This window comes from Heterodontus francisci, chromosome 9 (genome assembly GCF_036365525.1).
Source record: "Heterodontus francisci isolate sHetFra1 chromosome 9, sHetFra1.hap1, whole genome shotgun sequence".
Lineage (NCBI taxonomy): Eukaryota > Metazoa > Chordata > Chondrichthyes > Heterodontiformes > Heterodontidae > Heterodontus > Heterodontus francisci.
In genome coordinates this window covers 95907320-95932814 of record NC_090379.1, presented here as the reverse complement: position 1 = coordinate 95932814, position 25495 = coordinate 95907320, and the positions used below count along the sequence as shown (strand labels likewise).

At 43.1% G+C, this 25495-nt stretch overlaps 1 protein-coding gene across 1 annotated transcript in view; it reads right to left on the bottom strand.

Annotated features, from left to right (window-relative positions):
* Positions 1-7773: 7773 nt before the first annotated feature.
* The window catches only part of LOC137373926 (tetratricopeptide repeat protein 9A), a 207674-nt gene continuing 189952 nt past the window's right edge, over positions 7774-25495 (bottom strand). Inside the window, exon 4 of the transcript XR_010975736.1 lies at positions 7774-7835. The gene's annotated coding sequence lies outside the window, so the exon portion shown is untranslated. The remainder of the gene's footprint in view (positions 7836-25495) is intronic.

Genomic DNA, 25495 nt, shown 5'->3' with positions numbered 1-25495 from the left:
ATAAATTCTGCATTGGTGCCTGCAGATTGGAAGGTTGAAAATGTAATGCCACTGTTTAAAAAAGGAGGGAGAGAGAAAAAGGGGAACTACAGACCTATTACCCTGACGTCGGTAGTAGGGCAAATACTAGATGTGATTACTGAACATTTAGAAAATAATGGTCTGACTGGGCTGAGTCAACATGGATTTATGAAGGGGAAATCATGTTTGACAAACCTGTTAGAGTTTTTTGTAGATGTTACTAGCAGAGTGGATAAGGGGGAACCAGTGGATGTGCTATATTTGGACTTTCAGAAGGTTTTTGATAAAGTCCCATATAGGAGGTTACTAAGCAAAATTAAAGTGCATGGGATTGGGGGTAATATACAAGCATGCATTGAGGATTGGGTAACAGGCAGAAAACAGAGAGTAGGAATAAATGGGTCATTCTCAGGTTGGCAGGCTGTGACCAGTGGGGTACCACAAGGATCAGTGTTGGGCCCCAGCCGTTCACAATGAATATCAATGATTAGGATGTGGGGACCAATTGTAATATTTCCACATTTGCGGATGACACAAAACTTGGTGGGAATGAGAGTTGTGAGGAGGATGCAAAGAGACTTCAAGGGGATTTGGACAGGCTGAGTGAGTGCGCATGAACGTGGCAAATGGAATATAACGTGGAAAAATGTGAAGTTATCCACTTTGGTAGGAGGAACGGAGGTGCAGGATATTGATTAAATGGTGAGAGATTAGAAAGTTTTGATGTCCAAAGGGACCTGGGTATCCTTATTCATAAGTCACTTAATTTCATAAGTCATAAGGTGCAGCAAGCAATTAGGAAGGCAAATGGTATTTTTTCTTTACTTATTTATTTTATTTAGAGATAAACAGGCCCTTTGGCCCACCGAGTCTGTGCCGACCAACAACCACCCATTTATACTAACCCTACAGTAATCCCATATGCCCTATCACCTACCTACACTAGGGGCAATTTATAACAGCCAATTTACCTATCACCTGCAAGTCTTTGGCGGTGGGAGGAAACCAGAGCACCCGGAGGAAACCCACGCAGACACAGGGAGAACTTGCAAACTCCACACAGGCAGTACCCAGAATTGAACCCGGGTCGCTGGAGTTGTGAGGCTGCGGTGCTAACCACTGCGCCACTGTGCCGCCTTTGTTAACCTTTATCGCAAGAGGACTTGAGTACAGGAGCTAAAAAGTCTTGCTTCAATTATTTAGAGCATTGGTGAGGCTGCACCTGGAATATTGTGTGCAGTTCTGTCCCCTTGCCTGAGGAAGGATATACTTTGCCATAGGAGTGCAGCAGGGGTTCACCAGACTGATTCTTGGGATGGTGGGATTGTGTTATGAGGAGAGGTTGAGGAGACTGGGCCTGTATTCTCTGGAGTTTAGAAGAATGAGAGTTGATCTCATAGAAACATACAACATTTTTAAAGGGATAGACAGGGTAGATACAGAAAGGATGTTTCCCCTGGCTATGGGGTCCAGAACCAGGGGACACAATCTCAGAATAAAGGTCAAATCATTTAGGACTGAGATGAGGAGGAACTTCTTCACTCAGAGGGTGGTGAATCTTTGGAATTGTCTGCCCCAGAGGGTAGTGGAAGCTCTGTCACTGAGTAAGTTCAAGACAGAGATTGATAGATTGCTAGTTGCTAATGACATCAAGGGATATGGGAATAGTGTGGGAATGTGGCATTGAAGTGGACAATCAGCCATGATCTAGAATGATGGAGCAGGTTCGAAGGCCTACTCCTGCTCCTATGTTCCTATACCCGCAGCAGATATTCAGGGAGCACTGCTCCTACCTCAACTTCACTGAGGAGCAACATCTCAGGTTCCTTCGCTATACAAAGGAGGTGATCATCAAGCTACGTCATCTGCTGTAGCCATAGCTCGAGTCTCGAATCAGGGCACTGCCTGTGACTGTCAAGGTCTCCGTGGCCCTTAATCTTTAGGCAACAGGCTCCTTCTAGACTGCAGCAGGTGACATCAGTGACATCTCCCAGGTTGCAGTCTGCTACTTTGTTAGGGAAGTCACTGAGTCTCTGCACCGCGAAGAACCTACATCACTTTCCTCACAGACGGAGCAAAGCAAGGAAAGACAGCATACGAACATACGAATTAGGAACAGGAGTAGGCGACTCGGTCCCTCGAGCCTGCTCCGCCATTCAATAAGTTCAAGGCTGAACTGATTACTCCACATTTCCATCTATCCCTGATAACCTTTCACCCCCTTGCTTATCAAAAATCTATCTACCTCTGCCTCAAAAATATTCAAAGACTCTGCTTCCACTGTCTCTTGAGGAAGAGAATTCCAAAGACTCACGACCCACTGAGAGAAAAAAAATTCTTCTCATCTCTGTCTTAAATGGGCGACCCTTTTTTTAAACAGTGACCCCTAGTTCTAGATTCTCCCACAAGGGGAAACATCCTTTCCACATCCACCCTGTCAAGACTCCTCAGGATCTTATATGTATAAGATTTTGTCCACATTGAAGGCTACCCAGGGGTCCAAGGTGCCATAGATTGTGCCCACATTGCCCTCATCATCAGCCTGACATTCTCAGTTAAAAGTGATTCCACTCCCTAAATGTCCGGCTTGTTTGTGACCACAGGCAACAAATTATGTGGGTCTGTGCCCATTTCCTGGCAGGGGACATGATTTATTTATCATGTGCCAGTCCTCTGTGCTGTATTTATTCCAGCCAGTCTGTCAGCCAGACCACTGGGCAATTTCTTTGGACATGGTTCAGGATTCCAGCCAAGGACTCGAGCTCAGCTGCACTCCACTGCCTGCACCATTCAGGAGGATAATAATTGATGGAAATATTTATGAGTCACCCTCGTGCAACCCCTTAGTTCCTATCTTGTGTGCTTGTTTATTTATCCTGGTGTTCCTTCGAGATGTTTCTCCACTAGCTATAGCTTAGGAAGTGGCAAGCTGCTGAGCTACCACTGAGGGCACTTCAGATGGCCATGGTAGGTGACTGCGAGCAGCTCTAGGCTGTAATGTGCCGACAGCTTTCCGCAGCATCTAGGCGTGGGCCTGGGCAGTCTGGCCTAGCTGGCTGTGTGGCATTAATATGGAGACTGGCAAAGTGGGTAGCAGTGAAGCAGGCATGCTTTCATCCTGAGAGAGTATAGTGGGTGCCTTCCCCATGGTGCCAAGGCCATGCTCCTGGGACTGCACCTCAGAACTCTTCCAGGTCAGTGCAAGAACAGAATGCAGGAATGAGGTAAGGCTCTGAAATCCCCTGTCAACAGTGTACCCAAAAGCAAGATGGCAGCTATCTGAGCTTCTACAGCAGCTGTGAGAGCTGTCAGGAGAGGCTGCAGTATGGTGGTGGGCACCGCCACTGTAGTGTTCATGGAGCTGATTACCTGGTGCATATTTAATAGAATGATGTCCATGCTCTGCACAAATCCTTGACACAAGTTGGAGTAGGACTCCTCCATGTTCTGCAATATTGAGCACAATACATCATTGGCAAGCTGCCCAGTGCTTCAAGCACTTCCTGGTAGCTTCAGAGTCCTCTGGAGCAGATCTATTGTGCGATCGCATCCTCCAGTGAGCTGGCATCTGTGGCATCCTATCCCCCGCCCTAGTTCCTTCACACTTGTGCCCAGTGATCCATCATGTGAAACCTCTCCCCTAATCTAGCCTCTAAAGTACACATGGTGCCAGTATCTGAGCTGGTGCTTGTTACGGTCAGATTGAGTAATTCATTGGAAAACAAAATAAAGGAGGTGTAAAATGGGCTGCCAATTTTCTACATCCATTTTTACCTGGCAATCAATAGTTAAAGTTATCCCTGTCCCTCCCCTGTCCCACTCACCAACAAATATACACTGCCACAGGAGGTCCAGCAATTATAATGAAACATTCCTAAGGCCTGTCCACAAGATGGATACGGAGGAGGAAATCCATTGACCTCATCTCAACTCATCCATCCAGCAAAAATCACTGTTCTCATTCGAAGTGAGGATCATACATTTTGGTTTAGGAGCTTTCCCATTCTAAAACTGCTGCCAGTGTTCTACTTCCATCAATTGTACTGAGAAGTATAAACTCGCCTGTCGAACCTGGCGACAGTGAAAATCCACTATTTCATGGGTATCGTAAACTGCTGGAGGATTTGGCAGCTCCTTGTCTGTTTTTGACAGAAACCAGTGGTGAATGGAAGCAGGGAGACCAATCTCTCCCAAACTGGGGAAAAAGGTATAATCACTGTCAGTCTTGCTGGTCACAATTGTCACTTGAAACTCTACCTTTGATGTATACAGATCAGCCATGACCTAACTGAATAGCGGAACAGACTGTTCCTATGTTCCTGACAGTACTATGAGCAACCACAGAGAAATATTCCAAACCCTGTGTCTGGCAAATGAATATAAATGAAATCAGGTTCTGTTCTTCCTGTCATTGCTGGATAGCTTTGAAATATACTGACCTTGAAAGGGTATAAAAAATGTGTTAATGGGACTGAGTGTGATTTATGTCAGTGCTCCCTAACTCTCAACTGAGAGCCTTGGTACCTGCACAGGGAGATGGGGATTATGAAAAGACTCAATTATGGACAGACCCATTGTTTATTTAGGATGTCTGGAAAAGAAGACAGAATTTAAAACTTGCTCTGAGATTTTGAAATGCCCTTCTTGTGCCTTTTTGCTTTTTTTTATAAAACTGGACTACGGCCAATTCTGGCCCAGCGAGTGGGGCTGAAAATCTCAAACATGTCACAATGCACCAGGAGCTCAACACGAGAGATTATCTAATTGTAGCCAGGATGCCTCGCTCCAGGTGATAAGAATTACAATGACACAAAACAAAAAGGAGACCGGGAATGCACGAGGCAGTACACCTCCATTTAACTTACAACGTATTGCTCAGGCAATTCAGATATTCCCTGATCCTTTTTTTCCTTTTTTAAAACAAATTTTCTAATAAAATAGAAGCCTATTCAGTTATCCTTGGCTGAGATAATGTTCAGAATTTCAGGAGGTAAGCCTCATGTGATACAGTTCGTCATCTGACCCAAGGTATATTTAATTCCATATTTACTTAGCAGGTTAAGAAACCACAACGAACGAATTTCAGACCAGGAGTAGGCCACTCAGCCCCTCAAGCCTGCTCCGTCATTCAATAAGATCATGGCTGATCTGATTGTAACCTCAACACCACATTCCCTCCCACCCCCAATAACCTTTCATTCCCTTGCTTATCAAAAATCTATCTACCTCTGCCTTAAAAATATTCAAAGACTCTGCTTCCACCGCCTTTTGAGGAAGAGAGTTCCAAAGACTCACGGCAACATCTTTCTATTTATGCACTCTCCTCATTCTTAGCTGTCAGCTGTGGCTCGGTTGGTAGTGCTTTTGTCCCTAAGCCAGAATCTTGTGGGTTCAAGTTCCATTCAAGAGACCTGAACATAAAAATTAACACTGACCCTCCAGTGCAGCACTGCCAGAGGTACCATCTTTCAGGTGAGATTTTAAACCGAAGACCTGTCTATTCTGTCAGGTGGGTGTCAAAGATCCCAGGGCACTACTTTAGAGTAGGTGAGTTCTCCCTGGTGCCCTGGCCAATACTTATCTCTCAATCAACATCAAAAAAACAGAATATCTGGCCATTATCACATTGCTGTTTGTGGGAGCTTGCTGTGCTCAAATAGACTGCTGCAGTTCCTACATGACTACACTTCAAAAGTACTTAATTAGGACATCCTGAGGTCATAAAAGATGCTATACAAGTGCAACTCTTTCTTTCTTTTTACATTATCTCCTCTTCCTTACATCCTCATTGCATTGAAATTGAGACTGATCACACTATCTCATACTCTCATTCCCTGCAACTCTAAAATGTGAATTCCTTACCTCTCACTCTTCGCATCCTCCAACAACCCACAGTCTTTGCTTAGTGTCACCCGATCATCACTTTCTGATTTACCTCACCATCTCTGGTAATGTCCTTTACTGTGGACCTTGCCTCTTCCCCACAATTTCCCGATGAATCAACACCCTTAGGTATTGCAAACATCCGTGGTATATTTGCATATGAATTTTTCGTGAGGATTTCTCATTTTTATCGTGTTGCTCATATTTGAAAGACAAGGGCAGTGCACAGTATTTCTAAAAGGGTTATATAGGAATAGCAGAAAGTCAAAGTGGAAATGAGGAGGGCAGTGGAACCTTCAAGTTCTCTAAGGCTGCAATCAAAGTTATGGAATGTATGGGCTTGGGTGCTCCCAACCTTGAATATCATGTGCAACAATTTGAGGAAATAAAAGGCCAAGTGGAGGTCTGGGCTATATTCAGCTGTCTGCACCACTTTCTTCTAAAGAAAGTGAGGAGAGATGTTTGAAGCATAAACTGTTTGTTGAAAGACCACCAACTGTGATCAGTAGTTCACAAGCACATGGATTAGACTTAAACCCATATTTTCCCTGATGGCTGATTGCACTTCCTGCTGGAGTGCTGAGCTGTCCAAGAGGTTTCATCCCAAGGCAACATTTTGATTGCCACATTTTTTGTCAGTGCCTCGGGGATTGGGGGTGGTGGGGGGCGGGGGGAAACAATCAGTCACGGTTTCTACTCCTGATTTATTGTTAATTGATCCTCTGTGGAATTGCGTGTGTGGGTATCAGTTGATGAAACGACCAGGCTGTAAAGCCACGGCCAGTTGAGTAGGCTTAAACATGAAGACTTGATTAAGACGCCAGTGGGTGGTCAGCACCAGGGGTGATCGGGATCGCAATACATTTTCTATCCAAGGGACAAATGGTAGCACTCTCATTACCACTGTGTTTTAAGTCAACCAACTCATTATAGGCCCAGGTTTGAGCCTGGGATTTTCCAGATCGGTAGAGCTCAGTTACCTATGGACTTCATCAAGTCAATCAACTGTCCAGAGCCCCAAAAATAACTTCCAGGTGAAATAATGATTTATTTGTACTTCTTTCAATTTAGTATACTGCTATAATGTGATCTTCTCTGCAGTGTGAAGACCAAATGCAGATTGTGTGATCGCTTTGCGGAACACCTCCTTTCAGTCTGCAAGAGTGACCCTGAGCGTCCGGTGGCTTGACATTTTAATTTTCCACCCCACCCTCATTTTGACCTCTATGTCATCAGCTTTCTGCATGGTTCTAATGAAGCTCAATGGAAGCTCATCTTTCGATTAGGGATGTAACAGCCTTCCAGACTCAACACTGAGTTCAACAATTTCAGACCATAACCACTGCTCCCAATTTTTCAGGCAGCAGTTGAAGGCAATGACTCTGCTTTTGCCATTTTCAGCTCCTCTTTTGTTTCTTTTATTGTCCCATCACCACCCCCTGTGCCTTGCACCATCATCCGTTTTGTCATTTAATCACTACTGGCTTTCACCCGATCACAGACATTTCCTTTTTTTTTTTCTCCCCCTCTCCTCTTTCCCTGACTCTGTACTTGTTGAAGTACTAACCTTTTCCATTCTAAGTCCTCCCTGACCTGAAATGATAACACTTTTTCTCTTTCCACTGAAGCTGCTTCATCTGCTGAGTGTTTCCTGCATTCCTCCTTTAATACAGAAAATAAATTGTCTCTTATTAATGTTTGGCATGCTGGTGAGAAATTCAATTAGTTGTGTTTGGCATTAAGTAAACATTATAGATAATAATCAAAAGTAGTAACTTACCACTGTCACTGGTAAAAGAATAGTAAGGTCAAAAGAACACAACTTTATTCGTGGCTCGCTACTGGATATCCAGTACAGGTTGTGGATTATAATTAGTTAATATCCGGCTCTGTCTGGTTTCTAATGTACAGTTCACACAATCGGGATTAATCTGTAAAATGCAGCATTATTATACAGGTGAAACTTGGCAGTGAAATGATTGTCCTACCCTGCTGGGCATCAGTGAAAGATTTTTGAAGAACATTTTACGCCTGACTAAATATTTTGTATAAAAACGAAATACTGCGGAGGCTGGAGATCTGAAAACTCTCTAACTTTTTCCAGTTCTGTCGAAAGGTTATTAATCTGAAACGTTAACTATGTTTCTCTCTCCACAGACCCTGCCTGACCTGCTGAGTTTTTCCAGCATTTTCTGTTTTTATTTAATTATCTTGGTATGTTAATGTTATGCTTGGATCAGGGATTCTTGTTTTTTACAATATATTTTAAGAAATGATTTCGATGTGATGTATGCCCCTGCTGGGGAATAACAATCACCTTTCTTCAATTTTTTACACCCTTTGTTATTGAGTCCTCTCTGATCAGGCATGATGGAGGAAAGGTTTATATGAAAGGTTTTTCTTGTTCACTATGTGTTAATGGCATCATATGGGTGGTTGATGGTCGGCACAGACTCGGTGGGCTGAAGGGCCTGTTTCAGTGCTGTATCTATAAATAAATAAATAAACATTACTGAAGGAATTTGTATCTTTCCTATGTCAGGTTGTTTCAGTTGGTAGCGTACTCACGTTTGAGTCTGAAGGTTACAGGTTCAAGTTCCACTCCAGTGCAGTACTGAGGGATTGCTCCATTGTCATGGAGTACCAGAGAAATCAACACTTCATTGACACTCGAAGGATCTTGCTGTATACAAAATAGATGCCACAATTGCCCAAGTATTAAGTCACAGCACTTTAAAGTAATTCATTGTATATGAAATACTAGGGGCATGTTCAGAGGTGTGGTGAGGTTCCATATACATGTAAGTCTGTCTTTTTAGGAACATAGTAGAAGTTCTTTAAATGGACATGTTTACAGCTTTGTTGAAAATGACTAGAGGAACCCTTCCCCCTAATTCATTATAAACTATTCCTTAAACAAAAGTGCCTTAACCCTAAAATTTGAAATCCATCTAACATTTCCATCCTTCTCTGGCCATCAGTACCACAACTAAGGGCAGCTTGTCAGAGCCAGGTTGACTAGGAATGAGGTGAAAACTGTCCAAAACTTTTACTTCAGAGCTTCTGTCTGTCTCAATTCTGTTCCTATTTATTTTTATCCTTATTATCATTCCCTTTCTCTGAAGATACTGTCTTCTTCCTGGTGTGCAGTCTTATGGGCTCTGATCATCATCCGGGACCTTGCTGAAATAGCCATTATTCATGTGTGATGTCTGTTTTTAAGAGTCAATCTTTTATTATGTCTTATGTTACGTTAGTTACAAATTTTAAGCTTTGCAATTAATTTACAACGGCTGATCTGCCCCTATGGTGGCTACTGTCTGGATTTGTTCTTATCACAAAGTGTTAATCTGAAAATGTAAGGTCACTCGGGTAGAAGGAAAACTTCAACATGCCTTAAATAGGAATATATCTGTAATCAATAGGCTCAAAGCTTATTACATTTCCAACTTTTGTCAGTTCTGATGAAAGGTCACAGATCTGAATCATTAACTCTGTCTCTCTCTCCATAGATGCTGCCAGACCTGCTGAGTATTTCCAGCACTTTCTGTTTTTATGTCCTCCTGAAGTTTATTACTATCTTCCTCACTGTTTGCTACACTCCAAGTTTTGTGTCATTTGCAAATTTTGAAATTGTGTCCTTTATCCCCAAGTGTAAGACATTAATATATATCAAAAACAGCAATGGTCCCAGTACTGAACTTTGGGGAACCCCACTGTACACCTCCCACCAATCTGAAAAAGAGCCATTCACTACATCTCACTGTTTTCTATCCCTTAGCTGATTTTGTATCCATATTGCTATTGCCCCATTTTTTGGACTTTAATTTTGCCATCAAGTCTAGTATGTGGTATCTTAAGAAACATCTTGTGAAAATCAAAATATACAATATCAATTGCACTACCCTCATCAACCCTGTTATCTCACTGAAAAATTCAAACTATTTAGTCATTTTTAAAAATTCGTTCATGGGTTGTGGGTGTCACTGGCTAGGCCAGCATTTATTGCCCATCCCTAATTGCCCTTGAACTGAGGGTATTTAAGAGTTAGCCACATTGTTGTGGGTCTGGAGTCACATGTAGGCCGGACCAGGTAAGGACAGCAGATTTCCTTCCCTAGGACATTAGTGAATCAGATGGGTTTTTACAACAATAAACAATGATTTCATGGTCACCACTAGACTAGCTTTGTTTTTAATTCCAGTATTGTTCATTGAATTGAAATGTCACCATCTGCCATGGTGGGATTTGAACCCATGACCCCAGAGCATGAGCCTGGACCTCTGAATTACTACTCCAGTGACATTACCACTAACCACGTCCTCCTTTTCCACTGCCCCTCTGAACTTTCTATAGTCAGCCTGGCTCTCACTTGTCTTATCAACCTGATATTTGTCATTTGCACCCTTTTTCTACTTCATCTATTTCTTTCGTCATCCAGTGAGCTGTGGCTTTGGTTGCCTTCCCTTTTCCCCTCATGGGAATGCACCTCATCTGTACTTGAACCATCTCCGCTTTAAGGACAGCCTATCGTTCTGTTACAGTTTTGCCTACCAATCTTTGATTCCAATTTATCAGGGCCAGATCCGTTCTCATCCCACTGAAACTGGCCCCCCTCCAATTTAATATTTTTACTTTAGATTACTCCTTGTCCAGTTACCTGTATACACTTCAGTTATTCTCAAATAAAGAGAGAACATTTTTGAAAACACAGCTAGGTGGTCAGCATCTGTAGTCAGAAAAGACAAGTTAACACTTCACACAAAACTCTTCTTTGGAACTTGAAACCTGAAAGAGAAACAAGCATGTCAATCAAAAGATGCAAATAGGCGAGGGGAGATAGATGTTTGAATCACAGGGAGTTAATTGGTTGAATGACATGTAAGCAGTTTAAAAGAGAAGTAAGAGGTTGTCAGGTAATATAACCGATCATCTCAGTCAAACAATAAAGACATCAAGGTGATTTTTGGAGGACGAACAAGGCAAGGGAATATACAATGGATAGTAGGACCCTAGGAAGTACAGAGGATCAAAGGGACCTTGGTGTACTTGTCCATAGATCACTGAAGGCAGCAGCACATAAGATGGTGGCAGATAAGGCGGTTAGGAAAGTATATGGGATACATGCCTTTATTGTGTTCCAGTGAACATCAACGCAAGCTCGACGAACAGGATCTCATTTAATGATTAGGCACACTACAGCATGCCGGACTGAACATTGCGTTCAATAATTTCAGAGCATGATGGACCCCCCTTTTATTCTTAGTTATTTTTTCTTTTTTATTATTTATTATTTTTGATTTGTTTATTTTATTTTAGTTTGTTTCATCATTCTTTTTTTTACCATGTACCTACCCACTGTTTTTTTCATGTTTGTGCTTTCGCCCAGGGCTGTTCATTTTTCTGTCAATTAACACCCTCTCTGCACTAATACTTTGTCTTACAGCACACCATTAACATACCATTTGCCTTTGCTCCATGACCTTCTGGTCAGTTATTCTCTGTGACCCTCTGTCCTATCAACACCTTGCCTTTTGTTATCTCTTGCCCCACCCCCGATTTATTTGCTTAAAGCCTATTACATTTCTAGCATTTGCCAGTTCTGATGAAGGGTCACTGACCTGAAACGTTAACTCTGCTTCTCTCGCAACAGATGCTGGCAGACCTGCTGAGTATTTCAAACATTTCTTGTTTTTGTTACAGAACCAAGGTGGGTAGCTGGAGTTAAGATACAGATCAGCCATGATCTAATTGAATAGTGGAATAGGCTCGAGGGGCTGAATGGCCTACTCTTGTTTCTGTCAATGGTTTTACATCCAGCCGCCATCCTCCCCCATATATAGTAAACTAGATTGGAGTTAGTACACATAAATTGCTGTCTCATATGGAAAGCAGTGAAAGGGCAGCTAGAAGTTGGGTGGTGAACAAGGGTATTACTGAGTGAGTGGTGGTTCCAGGGATCAGAGAGGGGGAGGCGAACCTGGCCTTGGTGGTGGTATCATTTTGTCGAAAATCATCTGGCAAATGTAGAGGCTGGTGTGATGCAAGGTGAGGACAAGGACAATCTTGTAATGATATACACCTTGAATGAGAAAAGGCCAGGACACCGCTATGCATTCATTTCATTTCCAGCTTCACTGAACTGCAGGTACCAAACCTTCCTACCCACCATTACCCCACCACCCCCCTGCCAACACTTTCCTGGAAAGAGAAAATAAAACATAGATTAGTAGCAAATTAAGGAATCCTTTGTCAAAAATTCATCTCTCATTCCCCAATTAGGCAAGCCCCAGGAGTCCGCAAACCTCTTTGTTATTTCTTGGAATTATTTGCCTTGCCTTACCTTCCTTCTGCCATGATTTTCAAAAATCCATCTTGCGCCTTCTTGAAGGAGTCAGTTTTCATTACCGGCTCCAGAATCCTGTTACACATGTTAATCACCCTCTGAGAAAGATACAATCATCCCACCTCACTCCTTGTTTTCTCAGTTGATATGGGTGGTCTCTAATTCTACTCGCTCGCATCACCTCAAACAATTCATCTGGGCATGTTGTTTTTTTTAAATTCATTCATGGGATGTCGGCGTTGCTGGCCAGGCCAGCATTTATTGCCCATCCTTAATTGCCCTTGAGAAGGTGGTGGTGAGTTGCCTTCTTGAATTGCTGCAGTCCATGTGGGGTAGGTATACCCACAGTGCTGTTAGGAAGGGAGTTCCAGGATTTTGACCCAGCGACAGTGAAGGAACGGTGATATAGTTCCAAGTCAGGGTGGTGTGTGACTTGGAGGGGAACTTGCAGGTGGTGGTGTTCCCATGCATTTGCTGCCCTTGTCCTTCTACGTGGTAGAGGTCGCGGGTTTGGAAGGTGCTGTCGAAGGAGCCTTGGTGCATTGCTGCAGTGCATCTTGTAGATGGTACACACTGCTGCCACTGTGCGTCGGTGGTGGAGGGAGTGAATGTTTGTAGATGGGGTGCCAATCAAGCGGGCTGCTTTGTCCTGGATGGTGTCGAGCTTCTTGAGTGTTGTTGGAGCTGCACCCATCCAGGCAAGTGGAGAGTATTCCATCACACTCCTGACTTGTGCCTTGTAGATGGTGGACAGGCTTTGGGGAGTCAGGAGGTGAGTTACTCGCCTCAGGATTCCTAGCCTCTGACCTGCTCTTGTAGCCACGGTATTTATATGGCTATTCCAGTTCAGTTTTCGGTCAATGGTCATCCCTAGGATGCTGATAGTGGGGGATTCAGCGATGGTAATGCCGTTGAATGTCAAGGGGAGATGGTTAGATTCTCTTTTGTTGGAGATGGTCATTGCCTGGCACTTGTGTGGCGTGAATGTTACTTGCCACTTGTCATCCCAAGCCTGAATATTGTCCAGGTCTTGCTGCATTTCGACACAGACTGCTTCAGTATCTGAGGAGTTGTGAATGGTGCTGAACATTGTGCAATCATCAGCGAATATCCCCACTTCTGACCTTATGTTTGAAAGAAGGTCATTGATGAAGCAGCTGAAGATGGTTGGGCCTAGGACACTACCCTGAGGTACTCCTGCAGTGATGTCCTGGAGCTCAGATGATTGACCTCCAACAACCACAACCATCTTCCTTTACGCTAGGTATGACTCCAGCCAGCGGAGGGTTTTCCCCCTGATTCCCATTGACCTCAGTTTTGCTAGGGCTCTTTGATGCCATACTCGGTCAAATGCTGCCTTGATGTCAAGGGCAGTCACTCTCACCTCACCTCTTGAGTTCAGCTCTTTTGTCCATGTTTGAACCAAGGCTGTAATGAGGTCAGGAGCTGAGTGGCCCTGGCAGAACCCAAACTGAGCATCACTGAGCAGGTTGTTGCTAAGCAAGTGCCGCTTGATGGCACTGTTGATGACACCTTCCATCACTTTACTGATGATTGAGAGTAGGCTAATGGGGCGGTAGTTGGCCGAGTTGGATTTGTCCTGCTTTTTGTGTACAGGACATACCTGGGCAATTTTCCACATTGCAGGGTAGATGCCAGAGTTGTCGCTGTACTGGAACAGCTTGGCTTGGGGCGCGGCAAGTTCTGGAGCACAGGTCTTCAGTACTATTGCCAGAATATTGTCAGGGCCCATAGCCTTTACAATATCCAGTGCCTTCAGTCTTTTCTTGATATCACGTGGAGTGAATCGAATTGGCTGAAGTTTGGCATCTGTGATGCTGGGGACTTCAGGAGGAGGCCGAGATGGATCATCAACTCGGCACTTCTGGCTGAAGATTGTTGCAAATGCTTCAGTCTTATCTTTCGCACTGATGTGCTGGTCTCCCCCATCATTGAGGATGGGGATATTTGTGGAGCCACCTCCTCCAGTCAGTTGTTTAATTGTCCACCACCATTCACGGCTGGATGTGGCAGGACTGCAGAGCTTAGATCTGATCCGTTGGTTATGGGATCGCTTAGCTCTGTCTATCGCATGCTGCTTACGCAGTTTGGCATGCAGGTAGTCCTGGGTTGTAACTTCACCAGGTTGGCACCTCATTTTGAGGTATGCCTGGTGCTGCTCCTGGCATGCCCTCCTGCACTCTTCATTGAACCAGGGTTGGTCTCCTGGCTTGATGGTAATGGTAGAGTGGGGGATATGCCGGGCCATGAGGTTACAGATTGTGGTTGAGTACAATTCTGCTGCTGGTGGCCCACAGCGCCTCATGGATGCCCAGTTTTGCATTGCTAGATCCGTTCGAAATCTATCCCATTCAGCACAGTGATAGTGCCACACAACACGATGGACGGTATCCTCAATGTGAAGGCGGGACTTCGTCTCCACAAGGACTGTGCAGTGGTCACTCCTACCAATACTGTCATGGACAGATGCATCCGCGGCAGGCAGATTGGTGAGGACGAGGTCGAGTATGTTCTTCCCTCGTGTTGGTTCTCCCACCACCTGCCGCAGACCCAGTCTAGCAGCCATGTCCTTTAGGACTCGGCCAGCTCGGTCAGTAGTGGTGCTACCGAGCCACTCATGGTGATGGACATTGAAGTCCCCCACTCAGAGTACATTTTGTGCTCTTGCCACCCTCAGTGCTTCCTCCAAGTGGTGTTCAACATGGAGGAGTACTGAGTCATCAGCTGAGGGAGGGCGGTAGGTGGTAATCAGTAGGAGGTTACCTTGCCCATATTTAACCTGATGCCATGAGACTTCATGAGGCCCGGAGTCGATGTTGAGGACTCCCAGGGCAACTCCCTCCCTACTGTATACCACTGTGCCACCACCTCTGCTGGGTCTGTCTTGCTGGTGGGACAGGACGTACCCGGGGATGGTGATGGCAGTGTCTGGGACATTGTCTGTAAGGTATGATTCCATGAGTATGACTATGTCAGGCTGTTGCCTGACTAGTCTGTGGGACAGCTCTCCCAACTTTGGCACAAGCCCCCAGATGTTAGTAAGGAGGACTTTGCAGGGTCGACAGGGCTGGGTTTGCCATTGTTGTTTCCGATGCCGGGTGGTCCGTCCAGTTTCATTCCTTTTTATAGACATCATAGCGGTTAGGTACAACTGAGTGTCTTGCTAGGCCATTTCAGAGGGCATGTAAGAGTTAACCACATTGCTGTGGGTCTGGAGTCACATGTCGGCCAGACCAGGTAAGGACAGCAGATTTCCTTCCCTAAAGGACATTAGTGAACCAGATGGGTTTTTACAACAATCGACAATGGTTTCATGGCCATCATTAGACTAGTTTTTAATTCCAGATTTTTATTAAGTTCAAATTCCACCTTCTGCTGTGGTGGGATTCGAACCCATATCCCCAGAGGAATACCCTGGGTCTCTGGGTTACTCTGGGTTACTAGTCCAGTGATAATACCACTACGCCACCGCCCTAAATAATTTTAAGTTCGTAAATAGATTCCCTCTCAGTCATCATCTTGCTCGTGAAAACAAACCAACAGCATGGGCCCTGATATTTGTGTTGGGGGTGTGGGGGGAAGGGGGCAGAGGGTGCAGGGGAGACCCAGCAAAGTCAGCCAAATTTAACGGCAAGACCGTATAACATTTTTCTAATATTTCCTACCCAGCAGCTGGCCAAAATGACAGGTAGGCTGGCTGGCTGCAATTTGGTCGGCTGCTGGGCAGAAAAGCAGCAGCAGGAGACCACAACCTTGGGGACGGTCCCTGGAAATCGGGAGGAGAGCAGTCAGAAGATCGGGGCTTGGGATGGGAAGGGTTGCTGTGATCATGGGCTCCAGATTAGGGATTACTTGGTGGGGGTGTCAATGTTTGCAGGGTGGCTATAGAGAGGCCGTGATCAATAGAAGGGAGGCCAAAGGTGGAAAAATGGAACAGGGACGTTTGCAATGGGTTGGGATCATGTTTCGTGATTGTAAGGGCTTGACCCTCAACCTGACCTCCTCCTGCTCATTGTGGGTGCATAATATTGAGGCCATGAAGCTTATCTTCAGGCCTCAGCATTCTTAAACTGGGGATTATCATTGTTGCTCTTTTCTGTGCCTTCTCTAGAGCTATAATATCCTCCTTGAAGGGGGAGAAGCCCTGTTCCAGATTGTTGATTAACATAATAAACAGAAGGGGTCCTAGCATTGAACCATATGGCACCTGACTCATGATAGGCTCCCATTGCAAAGCTATCCCTTACTATGGTCCAGATATATAAGGCTTTGTAACCTCTCAGGATTTTTGTGAGAAGAGAGAGAGGAAGTAAGGGCAGAGGCATGGGAAGTAGGGCAAACAGCTAACCACTGCTAATGGAAAATCACGGCGAAGGAAAGAGAGAGTTTTGAAAGCTCTGCTGCGGATGGTGAAGTCACCACAGTAGATGTAATAGAGACAGAGAAAATGGGAGATAGGAGTGGAGTTTTTACAGGAAGCAGGATGGGGAAAAGTTGTGTTAGTTATTGCGTTTATAATAAATGTGGAAAGCCACATAAGTATAGAGACAGAAGTCCAGGAAGGGAAAGGCAGAGTCAGAGAAGGACCATGTGAAGATGAGGCTTAGTTGAACCTTTCGATGGATAGCTAAAGAAATTCTCAAGGTCAGAACGAAAGCAACAAGCGACACCAACACAGTCACCGATGTAACAGAAGAAGACGTCATGGAAGGGACCTGACTAGGATTGAAGCAAAGTGTTCAATATATCCTACAACAAAATAGCTAAAGCTGGGATCCATGCAGGTTATCGTAGGGACATGTTTTATTGGGAGATGAGTGGAGTCGAGGAAGTCTTCAAAGGGAGAATAAGTCCAATCAGATGCAGGAAGGCAGTGGATAGGGACTGATGGGGTCACTGTTCAATGAAGAAGTGGATGAATGGAAGTGAGGAGGGATTGTACATCCATGATGAGTAAGGAAATATTGGGGTTAGAGAAAGGGCATTGGAACAGCCATGGATTTACATGGGTAGAGATTGGTCAAGAGAAAAGAATAGAATTAATCCTATGGTTTTTTGTGATAGATTTTTTTCTACTCAGAGGAAGTAATGCGTAAACTGTTAGAAAAGCCGTTACCTAGAGGGCTACCTATGACAGAAGCTTAGAAATGAGCACCAAGAGTGTTTCAGAAGACTCGGTATATTAAGATAGAGCAACCTCCTCCTGCGATGGAGCATATTATGGCAAACATGAGGTGATTTATGCCCCTACTTATACCTCCAGCCATATCCACAACACACCAGATACATACATACCTGAGCCAAGCATAGAATTCCAAAATATCCAAATCACTTCCAATTGAATCACCATAATATAGCATTCTCAGTCCAAAAGTAAATAATTACCTGCTTAATCAATACATTTCCAAATCCCCATTCTGTGTAAGATATGTTTTGTTGAGTGAGTGGAGATAGAATTGTAGAATGAAATACTAAAGGTAACGTACTAGGATGCAATTGTATCTGTTATAGCCAGTCATCATTTTATATAAAGCAAAACTAAATATATAGTATCTGTTGGCTCTATCTGTGGTATTAACTAAATGGAGTATATTTCTGAAATCTCCTAAGGTAGTGAATCACATAGCTGAACGATATGGACAGGGTTATTAATCATTCTGTGCTCACAGAACCAGCGAGTGGTTTCAGCTTCTAGCTGCAGTGATTGATGCATGTGTTTCATTATTGCCTCAACTGCCTTCAGCTTCATTGCAGCAGCAGTTGCGGAATGAGCTACAGTGCGCTGTGGGTGTGGGTTACAGTAGCTGTTAAGCCGAGATGAAGCTGCAGCCTATGACTATGAGACTGGGGAGAAGGAGGGGATTAAAAAAAAACATACCAAGCAATGAGAAGCAGTCAACACTGAAATATGTGATTTTCCTCAAAATGGTTTCTTTTGCGGAATCAGCTTTTTTATTTTAACAAATTAGTGCTGCCAGACCATTCGAATTTACAACAGTTTGGTTTTCTCCATAAGTTAATCTTATCCATACAAAGTCCCCACCCTCTGAAATTCTTGCACATTCAGTATTTTTACAAACTTGCAAAATATCTTCATACTAAATGATACATAAAATAATAAATCATAAGCAGTGATTTTTTTTAAAACCAGAAATAGTTTTAAGGTTAGCCTTGATTTGATAGTCTAGTGTCCCTGATGATATAAATTAGATCCTCGTTTATGCAAACCACAAAACTGAAAGTGCTGGAATACGCAGCAGGTCAGTCAGTATTTCTGAAAACTGGATAACATTTCTTGTATCCCCTTCATCATCTGCTACGCCTGAAGCAGTAGCCTCTCTTTGTCCTTTACAGATGCTGACGTACTAGCTCAGTTTTTCAAGCAGTTTCTTTTTAAAAATTTTATTTCCAGCATTTGCAGTTTTATTAATTCATAGAAACCAGAGGCTGAAAAGTTGGATTATCCAAAGCACTCAACTTTTCAAAAATAAATATTCTCCCTTTTCCATCACTGAATAACACACACCTATCCCCGGTTAAACAGGACACTGAAGAGCTGTTGCAAAGCCTCAGCCAATGCTTCTATTTATACATCAATTAACACCATGAAAAAAAAGATTATCCGGTCATTTATCTCATTGCTGTTTGTGGGAGCTTGCTATGTGCAAATTGGGTGCCATGTTTCCTACAGTATAACAGTGACTACACTCAAAAATATTTAATTGGGTCTAAAGTCCTTTGGGGCATCTAGAAATCATGGAAGATGCGATATAAATGCAAGTCTTTCCTTCTTTCATACTCTATATCTTGGAAGTACAGAAGAGTGGCCAAGGCCAAGGCTGACTCTTGTTCCAGTTCTCCCTTTACCCATTGCCATTTGAAAGCGGGTGAGTTTGACTTGTGCTTCCTTGTGGTGATACGGTTGAAATCAGGAACAGATTCCATTCACTTTTTTGTTCTTTGGTGCTCCCCATTTCTTAGGTTCCAATTCAAGAACCAAACTGTGACCCAAATATTTACTTTCAAGTTCAGCTTTGGCATTGGGGATGGGGGTGGGTGGGGGGGGGGGGGGGGGGGGCGGCGGGGTGGTTGCAGGAATAATTCAGCATCATGTCAACAGTGGCCAGTGCTACGAAGCTCAAAGAAAGTGTACAGACGAAGGATCATCGACCTGAAACACTAACTCTGTTTCTGTGTCTACAGATGCTGCCTGATCTGCTGAGCATTTCCAGCATTCTCTGTTTCTATTTCGGAGAGGTGCAGCAGGCTGGTTGAAAGGGTCCCCTGAGGAAGGTGGGGTAACTTCTTTGAAAGGCCTTAGCGTTGATATCTGCTCAATAGCATCAAAGTTAGTGGTGCCCTTTTGAAACCTGCTGCCAAATTGATCTACCTATTAAAGGTTTTTGCATATATTTTTGATTATTACAATCAGGCGTATCTGTGCTGGGATACTTTTCCAGTTCTAACCCAGTATCAGCTGTGAGCACTCGTAGTTCAAGGGTAACATGCATTAAGTGCTGGTAAAGCACCCCACACTCTGCCTCAACTAAGCACATCAACTGCAACCACTCATTCAATACATGAACCATTAGCTAAATGACTTAAGATGTATAAGCGGATTTAAAAAGCTGAGAGAAATAGCCGTTAAGAATTAGTAGACACTATAAGAAGCAATTTGCCAAGCTCATGCTTGCTGCACCCGTGTGATGAAACCTGGAACATTCTCTGAACTGTTGGACACTAGTTTTTTTTAAAGGAGCTGCTTGCAATATTTCCTAATGATTCAACAAACTGCACATTTTTTATCCACCTATTTTACCAAATACAGAACCTTGGTGTCAGCAGAAAGCACAGTGGGTTCCAATGTGTCAGTCTTGAAAGACAGTGACCTCCCAGAGGTATAAAATCCCATAAGATACCAAACATTTTAGAAAGGTAAATATAAGAATTTTATTATCCAGCAACATAAGAAATACGGGCAGGAGTAGGCCATATGTTCCCTCGAGCCTGCTCTGCCAAAGCTTCAAAGGTACTGATTGATCCTGAGTAAAGCTTCAGAATCACCAACCCCATACTGGTAGCTTGCTCTAACAGACATTTAATATATATAACAGATGTCTGTGAGACTGGATGGCAAGTGTTGGCAGGATATTCCTTTACAGGCATTACAGACGAGCCCAAACATTTCCACCTATCACATACGTGCCCTTGCTAGCAGGTGTCAATGGCTGGTGATCAGGAGCAAGAACCCTGGCAGATTTTCACCTTCTTCTCCCCCTACTTGGCTCCTAACCCCACCCAAAATGGGAGTGCTGTGTCTAATTATTATCTTCTATCAACATCTCAGCTACTTTAGCACTGATTGGGGATGAAGCGGAGGGATTTGCTTATCTGCATGGCTCAGTACCACATCAGACAGTGCACTTAAAACCCAAGCTGTCAAGAAAACAACCTTAAAAACTCTGAAAGGAACACTGTTTTGTCAAGTTGAGAAATATTCTTGATTAGGTAATGACGTTGTAAGGTACTTAATTTCCTCAGTGTGCTATTTTTAGTACATTGATTAGCATATCTGCCTTAAATCTCTTTCTATGCACATTGTAACATTCACTTAAAACAGGTAAATGATTGTGTTAACGGCATACAGGGGAGTTTAAGGTTAAATATGTTAACCGGTATACTACAGAAATTAAACATCTAAAGGTTTCAGACAAGACAGGGCCTATTGATGCCAGTATTTTGTAAATACTCCTACCCATCTCTAAAAAGCAATCATAACTGAAACCCATTGCTTTAACATAGTTGAAACTACAGTTTTGCAGCCTTCCTTTCAATGGCTGTTATATAATTGAGGCATCTACTTAAGTAAAGTCTATACCTGAATATTTTTATATTCACAGACTGAAACTAATTTTACAGTATTTTTAAAAAATGATCACATTGTTTTCTGTCAACCATTAACCTAAAGCTACAGGAACTCCAAACAACCATCTTCAATGCTTCAAGGAGAATGTTACCAAGCGAAAATCTGTGGGTTGTGCCTGGTGTCAGAATTCACCTCTGGTTGTGGTATGGCACATTTTGATGGCAAATTACTAACTCGAAATGACCGTGCATTTACCCCTTCTGAGTTCTTTTGGGCCTCCTTATCTCGAGAGACAATGGATACGTGGCTATAAAGGCCAATTCTAGAGCGACAGGCTCTTCCACAGGTGCTGCAGAGAAATTTGTTTGTCGGGGTTGTTGCACGGTTGGTTCTCCCCTTGCGCCTCTGTCTTTTTTCCTGCCAACTACTAAGTCTCTTCGACTCGCCACACTTTAGCCCCGCCTTTATGGCTGCCCGCCAGCTCTGGCGAACGCTGGCAACTGACTCCCACAACTTGTGATCAATTTCACAGGATTTCATGTCGCGTTTGCAGACATCTTTAAAGCGGAGACATGGACGGCCGGTGGGTCTGATACCAGTGGCGAGCTCGCTGCACAATGTGTCTTTGGGGATCCTGCCATCTTCCATGCGGCTCACATGGCCAAGCCATCTCAAGCGCCGCTGACTCAGTAGTGTGTATAAGCTGGGGGTGTTGGCTGCCTCGAGGACTTCTGTGTTGGAGATACGGTCCTGCCACCTGATGCCAAGTATTCTCCGGAGGCAGCGAAGATGGAATGAATTGAGACGTCGCTCTTGGCTGACATACGTTGTCCAGGCCTTGCTGCCATAGAGCTGAGTACAGTTATAATATGTACCGATCCTGTTATTGAAGCTCTATGTACCCAAATCATCGATCCAGGTGTAAGACAGTCTTATCCAGAGTATCTGCATGAAAGCTATTGCTGTTGGATAAACTATCAGTAACTTGTTCTGACTCCCAGTTCTAGCCACAGTTCTAGCTGCAAAATTTACCAATAGTTAATTCACTAAAAAAAATTATAGGGGGCAATAATTTGCTGTTTGTAGAATGGAACAACAACTGCTGGTTCCTTGACAATATCATGACAAGAGAGATAAGCTCATTTGCAGGGGTGCTTTGTGCTGGCCTGCCACATCCCATTTCCCCAGAGCACTACATAACTTCTCCATTATTTGCCTCCCCCAGTCCGAAGCATTCATGAATAATAATGATATTCTACCTGATGATTGTATGGAGGAAGTGGAGAACAGGATGCTAGCAATGGAGAAAAGATAGAGACAATGGAGAGGGTGGTGACAATGGAGGAGGGGGAGTTGTGACGACGGAGGAGTTGTGATGATGGAGGAAGAGTTGTGACAATGAAGGAGGAGTAGTGACAATGGCGTAAAAGGGCCATATTCACTCTGTTTTCACTTTCTTCTTCCTGCTTCATGTCCACTGGGAGAAGGCAGGCCCAAAAATATGGCAAACAGTGGAAACCAATAGTGTGTAAATATCTAACTTTAGAAGTAGAATTAAGGGATCATTCAATGCAATATACATTTCCTTTTAAGTGCAGGAAGAGTCAATCAATAATGAGGAAGTTACAGTGTGATACTTAGCTGGCAAAAGCTTGCTAAAAGTAGTATCAAGATGCTGATTTTTAATATTGACAGTGGCAAAAGCAAATTCACACATCCATAAATTACCTTTAAAAACAATTGAGCCACATTTAGCTTTTAGAAAGCTGCAAGGCCACTTATCATTGACCATGATCAATATTAATGTCCAGTTAAATGACAATGTTTTTTCCTGCACTGTATAACACTTAGGAAGTGAACTGTGGACTTGTGTTTGGACCTATTCTGACCCAGCTGAAAAGCCCATAAGATATGATTCTTATTTTTTTCACTCTCAATCTCCCCCCTGATTCACCTGAAAACTGGCCTTTGGAGATATATTGACAGCAGCCTTAACAGTGTCACATTTCAATGGTAAATCTTCAGGTGTGAGACTAAATGATGAGTGCAGCTAATAAGGAGAGTCAGGGACAGTGTGAAGCTGATGGGAAGGACCGTCCAGAAACTTTAAGAAGTACAGGATAAGAAGGATAAGTATTGAGAATTATAGCAATATAGATGGAATGTTTAATATTCTACGGAACACAGTGGTTCCTGCGCTGCTGAGACCACAGAAGTGATAGCAATGGAATTCAATATGCTGAGGTTTCAATAATGAGGGTTGATAGTCTGGAATTTTGCCCAATTTCTTTTGAGTGTCATGCGGATGTTTCACAGGATCTTTCTTCGTTAGTTGGGTTGAGTCCATAGTAATGTTCCCACTAAGATGTGCACACCTACTGTGCAGGCCTTGTTCTATATTAAATACTGTACGTGTGCGGGCACGCAAAAAAATTTAAAGAGACCACGTATTGAAAAAACAGGCCATGCACAACAACAAAATTTTAAAGGGAACATTGGTCCATTGCAGTGCAGATTAGACACACTTTGTGCAGGAACTGGATGTCTTAGACAGAAAGGCCTTTCCTTATTCTATGATTTATGCTTTAATAATGTAGAGCCAAAGAATAATTTTCTTTTTTAAAAGTTTTTTGCAAATATTTTGCAATCAATTTACTCACTGCTCATTATAACATTAGAACAACTCTCTGATATACCATGACTACAAGTAGAATATATTTTTAAATTGGTGTACCAATCATCGAGAAAAAATATTAAACATTCTTTACATATTAAGCCCCTCTTCTTCTTCACAATTTTTATTAAAATTTTTCCCAATTGGTATATATGGAAAGGAGATTGTTGTGTGTAAATATAACACAGCACAATTAAAGCTCATTTACAATTGGGGTCAGATTTAACTTCATTATAATTGGCCCTTGCCTGAAACAGACAGGCTTTCCTGCTGTCCTTCTCAGGACTATGCCCAGGATGCTAGTAGTCAGACGTCAGGGTGAATGGGATCGTAAAGAACCCTATTCCATTTGAAGGCCACAACTGCCCCATTTACACTAGGTGAAGGCACTTAAAATCATTCCCTGTCCATTGTGGATTATTGTGTGTTTAAGAGAATGATAGAGAACAAACTAAATAACTGAGTAGACTCTTCAGTGATGCTCCAGTTAAAATCCCAAATCATTTTGTGGCATTTATACTTGGACAGGACTGGAAGGTTCTGGATTCAGGTGTTTCCCAACAGTCTCCCACCTTTTCTGCTGCTTCTACATTTCCTCGTTTTCCTTTTTGCACCAGAGGTCACCAGGGAACAAAAAAGGTAATTTGACTTATCAGCCCCATTCCTTCTGCCGACTATATATCCCGTGTGATCCAAGAGCTTCCTTCCAAAATTCACACAAATAATACTTCACTGAGTCCCATTAACAATCTCCTGAAGCATGTGCCACTGCTAACAGAGGCATGAATGGAATTTATTACTTGCATCAAGCACATCTGCACTCGTGTCACCAAATGGGTCATAAACATAGGATAGTCACTAATAAATCCAACAAAGAATTCAGGAAAAACTTCTTTACTCAGAGAATGCTGAGAATGTGGAACTGGCTACCATATGGAGTGATTGAGGCAAATAGAATAGATGCATTTAAGAGGAAACTAGATAAATACATGAGGGAAAAAGAAATAGAAGGATATAATGATAGGGTGAGAGGAAGTAAATAGAGTGGGAGGATACTCGTGTGGAGCACTGGCATAGACCAGATGGGCTGAATGGCTTGTTTCTGTGCTGTAAACTCGGTGAAATTCTATGCAATGAAATGGGGTAAAACCATTTCCTCAAAACCAATGCAGAACTCTTATCTTCAGTTACATTATCAGCTTAAAAGCAGGTCTGAAGGTCTATGTCCGCTACAGTACAGGCTAAAACCCTGAGAATTCGGTATAATTTTAAGCAGCAACAACAATACATGAGCAAAGGGAATTACTGTAATGCTTGCTGACATTTTAGTTTACCTAAACTTCTGAAATAAATGTAGCTGCCCTTTAAAAATATCAATGAATACAACTGATCAAAGACACTGCAAGGAGAAGTTAACTCAACATAACAGCTGGTGAACATTCCTGTCTTTCACCTGATTGTTATGTAACTCACCTTTGCTAAAGTCAGGAAGACCCTGCTTGTAAACACTCCATGTACCACACCTGTATTCAGGCTCAAAGTATCCAGTCTGTTGGGTTTCTGCGTACGAATGTTCAGTTGAGTAGTTTAGATCTAATTACATGCTTATTTCAGGTTACATTGATGAAGAATATATAGAAGTAAGATATGTTGCAGCCCCATCACTGTATCAAAGAGCAATCAT